The sequence below is a fragment of the Zea mays genome, chromosome 3 (assembly GCF_902167145.1).
Source record: "Zea mays cultivar B73 chromosome 3, Zm-B73-REFERENCE-NAM-5.0, whole genome shotgun sequence".
Taxonomy (NCBI): domain Eukaryota; kingdom Viridiplantae; phylum Streptophyta; class Magnoliopsida; order Poales; family Poaceae; genus Zea; species Zea mays.
Genome location: NC_050098.1, coordinates 189,210,371 through 189,217,312, shown reverse-complemented (window position 1 = coordinate 189,217,312; position 6,942 = coordinate 189,210,371). Strand labels below are relative to the sequence as shown.

General features: G+C 48.7%; 1 non-coding gene across 1 annotated transcript; it reads right to left on the bottom strand.

Moving 5' to 3' along the window:
* Positions 1-1,870: 1,870 nt before the first annotated feature.
* Positions 1,871-1,951, bottom strand: TRNAL-AAG (transfer RNA leucine (anticodon AAG)). Its single transcript has one exon. It is a non-coding gene; the product is annotated as a tRNA-Leu (tRNA).
* Between the last annotated feature and the right edge of the window lie 4,991 nt (positions 1,952-6,942).

Below are 6,942 nucleotides of genomic sequence, written 5' to 3'. Positions count from 1 at the left end.
CTTGGAGTTCTAGGCGGAAGTTCAACTTAACAGTCTCTGCTGAAAAACTAGTATATTAAACAGTAGTGAACAGTGGCGAAAACTGCAGATGGGCATTTGAGATCTGGTGGGGGATTGTTAGGATTTATGGGCTTGGCCCAATTAAGTTATTCAAATAAATCCCAGGAAAATCTCAAAAGCCCATATAAGTGGATGGCAAAGGGATAGGTGGAACCAATAGCACCATATTGCTAGCTCTTGTGGAGTAGAGCTAACTTAAATATGGAAGCCACACTCACTCACCAAGTCATGGATGAGAGGAGAGAGTGTGGAGAGCCACACGCGCGCGCGCGCTCGCTCGCCTCGCCTCGCCTGGCCTGGCCTGGCCTGGCCTGGCCTGGCCGGGGCGGGGCGGGGCGAAGGGCGCGGGCGCACGACATGCGCGTGAATGGTCCGCCGAAATCCGGTCCCTCGCCTTGCGGGGGCGCGGCTACCTTTTGCCGTTTGATTTTTTGGTTTCTTGGCTGTTACGCTTATCCTAACCGATCGCTACAAAATCTCAACTGATTGCGAGATTTTCGTGGGTGGATAAGCACGGGGGTCGCGGACTCGGCCCTATAAAAGGAGCCCGGCAGCCAGCCTCCAATTCATCCCAGATCCCAGTTCGCTTTCGCCTCTCTTCATAGCTGAGCCGCCTTTTAGTTCCCTTCGTCCCGACCGCAGAGGTGCATCTGCGATCAGGAGAGCAGGTCTCCGGAACCCTTCGTCTTCTAGATCCTGCACCGGGAGAGGGCGAATAAGGTTTTTGGGAAGCGTCTTCACGCGACTGCTCGTGATCTGCTGACCTCGTCGACCCAGGTGATCCTGGCGCGCGCCAACAATCAGTAAGTCTAATCAGTACGCATCATCTGATTTGGCTTTTATTTCAGTTCTTCTGATTTGGTCATGATTTATATTCGGAATTTAATTTGGAATTTGTCTAATTATTCAACAGTCTCCACTTCTTGCACCAAAGAAACGAGGGGCCTATACCCTCACTCAACCAAACCTAGGTCCGCCCCTGACAATAGGTATATAAGAGTGTTCAGCAAGGAGGTCATATGCTACTAGCTAGCATGCAAATGAGTTGTATGGGCCTGCAAAACTTGACTCTCACCAGAACAGGGCTTAATTAAGGGGTTCGAGCCTGCTTGCTACTAGCAAGCATGAAATAACACTAGCTTGTTACCATCTACCATTCGCCACACAAACCATACACTCTTGAAAAAATACTGAAAATAGGGTTGGGAGAAAAAGTAACACATTAATTATACAAGAGACAAAACGGATTTTTGTGTGGAAGGAGAGAAAAAAAGGATTTCAGAAAAAAAACGGAATTTTGTATAGGCCGGGTGAGAAAAAAGAAGTGTTGTATGGAGAGGGAGAAAGATAAAAATCTAAAAGACAGATTTGTTGTATGGAGTGAGAGAGAGAGAGAGAGAATTTTAATTAATAACAACAGATTTGCTGTATGGGGTGAGAGAAAAATAGTATTGTATGGAGAGAGAGAGAGAGAGAGAGAGACAAAAAAGATAAAAAAAAACTGAAACATGGATATTGACATTTTGTTGTATGGAAAAACAACGGATTTGTCGTATGACTGAGGGAAAAAGTGTTGCATTGTACGGAGAGAGAGAGAGAGAAACATAAAAATCTATAATGCAGATTTGTTATTTAGGGTGAGAGAAAAATAGTGTTGTAAGGAGAGAGATAAAAAATCTGAAATATAGATTTTGTTGCATGGAGTGAGAGAAATGATATAAAATACGACGGATTTGTATGGAGAGAGCATTTAAAAAAACGGATTTGTTATATGCGGTGACAAAAAAAATTGAGATTAAAAATAAAATTGTGTTGAGAGTGGGATTTGAACCCACGCCCTTTCGGACCAGAACCTTAATCTGGCGCCTTAGACCAACTCGGCCATCTCAACAATTTTATATTAACTTAATTGTGCAACGTATTTGTTTGCTGCCTAATGTTTTAACCATTTGACAACTTGTACATGCTTTAATTTAGCTACTACCAAATAACAGCGCTAAACATAGCTAGTGGAAATTTATCTAGGAAAGGTTCTGAATTATTGTACTCCTCAATGTGTTTTTCCACTATACACTGATATGTGCTCTTTCAAACGATTGTATTGTATCCTACCCTATGATGTTACGTCTAATAACCAATACTTTTGTTAAGAGCTAATTTTAACGTAAATGCTATCAGAGTACTCACCGCAACATATGTTAATAAAGTTTTAAACTTAAAATGACAAGTCATAGACTTAATCATACCTTTGTTTCAGGCTATTTAATGTTTACTTTATACTTCACCCAAAAAAAATCCAAATCACCACTTTAGTACTCATTACATGTATCCCTTTGGTTCCAAGGAAGACCTAGCCCAGGAAAAAAAATGTAAATTTCTTTGCTTGAGGGGAAGGATGCTTATCATGCTGATGGGCTCCCTTTCACCCGAAAGGTATTATTGGGCCTTCTTCAGCCGTAGAAGGGATTAATAGGCCGAACGTTTTTGGGGCTGCTGCCCATATCCTCTCACACTTCACACACGCGGATGGAAAGCTGGTCCGATTCAAGAGCAGGCACTTCGTTCGAGATTCTTTTTTCTGACCATAGGCTAGTCACTGGGAGACGTGTTTGGTTCCTGAACCGAAACTGGATCTCGGCGAGATATGCTGGATGCGGCGGATAAGGTTCATGTTGTGCTTTCCCCTTTTCCTGTCACAGCTCACAAGTGAATCCATTTTCTGCAAATATCTGGACGAACCGCTATCAGTATAAATAGCTAGTACTACCAAGGCAAGCCTTCTCGACTTGTACCCTTTTCCCCCATTTGCTACAGGATACTGTAATTACTACCGGGGGTGTTAGATAGATACTCCATTTTTGGACACAGTGGAGCTCGTCTTTCTGTAAACTCGGAACGCAACACTTTAACAATCTGTTTCTTCAGTCGAAAGGATAAGTACTGCTCCCTGCTTGCAAAGCAGCCACCGCATTGCATTGGCGGACGTATACAGGTGCGATTCGGCTGCGGCTGGATTGAATGAATCCCTGCTAGCTCGCGTCTGCAGCTTAAAGATATGAACAAATTTAAGCGGCACACACTCGAAGCTAGCTCCCCCTAGCTAGCTATCAATCTATCATGATCCGTGAAGTCACGTACGTACACCGGCACAAACCAACGAAAGCACAGGATCAGCAGTGTTGGCGCTGGCGATCTGTACAAGCTGGTATCTCTCTCCCTGGTCTCTCAAGACACATACAGAGGTATACTATATGTGCAATTCTACCGACGTGGACGACGACGTGATGACGAGTCTTTTGTCTACTCAATACTTTATTAGCATGTACTACTGCTGAAAAAAAAAAAAAAAAAGGAACATGGAATAAAGATCCGGCACGCATTTGCGTCTTCTAGAAGGCATTAGCTCTCTCTCTGCATCGTCCACTTAGCTGTCTCTGCTACTGATACGCATACGCGAGAATGGTGTCGGAGGCCACTGATCCCCCCCTCTCGCGCAATGGCGCAGGGGCAACCGTGTGCAGTGCAGCTAGCAATGCGAAGGGGTCCCATACGCCTAGTTACTTTCTAAAAGCTAGGGCGCAAGAAAGAGACGGTCAAAAATCTCGTGGAGGTAGCACTTCACTTGCACTTGCACACGCCAAAAAGAAGAAGAAAATAAAAACGCCCTCTATCTAATGTGAGCGTGCCTCTTCTACAGCTAACTCTCCCAAGTCCCACTCACACCCAAGCTGGGTAACGCAACGCATCACACCTGCATCAGCGTGATCCACACATGGATGTCGACAGACCATTAGCAAACAGTCGCTACTATTCGGCAGCGATTTGTTTGTTATGTACTTTCCATGGGTTTTGTTGTAGGGGATCCAAAGGTACCATTCGTGTTGCTGCAACGAGAACGCGCGCGTGTAGCTCCAGCAGATTCGTGGCGGTGTTTGAGGTGACCCATCGACCTGTTTGTTGGATGCCTCGGTCCGTGTAGGTGTAGGGTACTGCAAGGCGGAAGACGAGACCGAAGTGGCCGCGACACGCACACGTGACGTGCAACACAGCCGGCGTCGTGCTGTGTGCCCTCAATTCTTCTGGGTCGTGTGGATGCCGACCACTACCCCCACTTGGGCTCCTTCCTGGTTTCTATTCTCAGCTAGTAGAGTAGAAACAATTTCCCCTCTTGTCATCGCGCTCGCACGCACGGTCGCCAACCCACGGTGGTGGCCTCCGACGTCGCCAAGGCGTCACGGTGGCGTCACCTGGCGCGCCGCGCCGCGCCGCGCCCCCACGAGCGCTGTCGGGGCACGTCGGCTGGCAGCGCCTCGCCTCGCCTCGTTCGAATTCATTATTGTTCCGCTTTCCGGCCGGTCCGCCTCAGCTAGCTCACCGGCTTAAATGCCAGACCCGGTACCAGCAGCAGCAGTAAAGAGGACAAGCGGACAAGCGGTATCACTCACTCACACGGCCCCGCCCGCGGCCTACAGGTTTTGGTAGCAGAGTCCGCGACTGAGACTGACTGAAGGGAAAAAAAAAGAGTCAGCTCGGCTGGATTTTGCTTCTCTCTCTCAGTCACCAATATGTCTTCCGGCAACTGAACAAACTACCAGAGCAACGTACGCAACCACCGTTGGGTTGGGTCTCCCAACCAAATGAACGGACCCCACCCTGGATCGTGGCGGTGGTGCGCCCGCCGTGACCCGCCACGCCACGCGCGACGTACGGCACCGCCTCCACCGGGCCGGCAGGCGCTTTGCCATGGACGGCACGGGCGGAAAGCCCTGACCTCTCGGACGAGCAAAGGGCTAGCTGTTGGCCGGCCGGGTCGGTGCGCAAGCCAGCCGACTCGATCGGCTCAAGGAACACCCGCGAGCAATAACGCTGCGCTCTGGCCGTGTCGAGCCGGGCGGTGTGCCCTCGCGCCGCCGGCAGTTGCTTTCGTTTCCCCCGCTCGCGCATTACGGCCTGTCGCGCGCGCCGCGCCCCGGGTCGGGTCAGGTGAGTTGAAGTTGAGTACTATAGTGCGGTCTACCCCTCTCGCCGGTTTCTGCTGCGCGCCTTTCCTTTCGTTTTCGCTCCTTTATTTACGCGGCCCGATCCAGTGAACCGGGTTCAGACGGCCTTTTCCGTTGCTTGTACTCATGCACGACAGCACGACCTTTTTTTTTTCCTCGCGCACGCACGGTCGCACGCGATCCGAAAGGGCCCGGCATTTCCATGAACGGATTGCACCACTACACCGACGTCACCGGAGACGAGCTCGACTTTCTCCCTAGTTTTCCCGGGTCTGTTTTTTTCTGGCATGCCCGGTCGTAACATAAAAGCGCACGCAGCGCCGGCCGGCTCCGTCCCGCGCGCTCTTCGATCGCTTTGCAATACATAGACATGTTCTAAAGTAGATGCCTAGGCCCTAGGGGCTAATGTACATTCGTGTCGTGCGTGCGGTCTAAAAGGATGGTCACCACGAGCTACGCCCTGCTCGGGTTGAACGACCGGCCGGTACTGTAAAAAGGTTGCGGCGTTGCACTCCTCGTCGTCCGCTAATGTAAGCGGCTGGGCGAGACGTGCCAGGACGACTGCAGAATCTGCCTCGATCGTCATGAGCCAACCAACCCGTTCGTGCCACGTCGCCCAGCGCCGCACCGCGCCAAAAAAATTTCATCGTACGATGGGCGACGCCGCGTGCCTTGGGCCTTGGATTTATTTATTTTTTCCACTGTTTTCATGAAAACAGTGGATCTGGACCACTCACCGGACAGCAGCCGCACGCGATGCGACCGATCCAACGTAAACTCATGATCCCCTTCCCCGTAGCAGAAGCTCCGCGGTTACTGGACGACGGGCACGGAGGAAGGAGTCAGTCGTCACGACCCTCGTCATACCGTCGTCCCTCCCGGGCCCGCCCGCGTCCAGGGCGATTGGGATTGGGATCGGGACACGCCCCCGGTCGGCAGTGCCGAGATTATGTCGAATTCTTTATATTCAGCTTTTTTTTAATAAATAAATCATGTTTAGTTTTTTTTGGATTGTTACTACAAGTGACGTCGCTCGTAGACAAACCACAATCGAATTTCTCCAAGTGACGTCTAGGATTCATCCAGCTGAGGAATTAAGGGGCCGAAAGTGATCGATGGCCTCTGCTTGCCTTGTTCGCTTCTGCAGAGGCGATAATTTGGCAGAACAAAGGTGGCTTTTCTCGACACATTTGGTATATGCGTGTGATGGCTGTGTGTCTATACGATTCAACCTCTCCGATCCATTCCGGGTTCCGACGATTGAAGTGGACATTCTGGGATTAAGGATGCAAGTTCCTTAGTTAGAAGCAAAAAGAAGCACTAGTCTGAAGCCGTCACAGCCCCGTTATTTTCAGCCTCTCGTCGCTGTGCCTCTAGGGCCTCACTTATGCTTCCTCTCCGTCAAGTCTGGGCAAAGAAAAAAAAACGAGGAACTCTCGAACAAAGCTAGCAGCTTCTTTAGATTTTAGCTCAATTAAGTTTATCAGTGAAACTACACAGTTTTCGAACAAATGAAGATTATCAAACGTCGGTGTTATTTCTAGTGGCGATTGCTTAAGAAAATCAGATGATTTTATTAAGTAACCGTCACTATAAATTATTTTTATCCATATTTTTTTGAGTTTTTTAAATGATCTCGTATCAAAAAATCACCAACATAAAATAGTTGTAGAAATTAATTTCCACTAGCGGTTCTCAGTTACTCGGTCGTAGAAAAAATATTTCTACTGGCTATATAATACTGTTGTAAAAAGCTCAACTATAAATAATTTTACAACCGTAAGTATAAAAGCTTTTGTGTACTAGTGGCAGCAGTAGCGAGTGACGAGCTTGTAATCATCGTCCACAGCACATACGGACGATGTGTCCAACTGACCACACG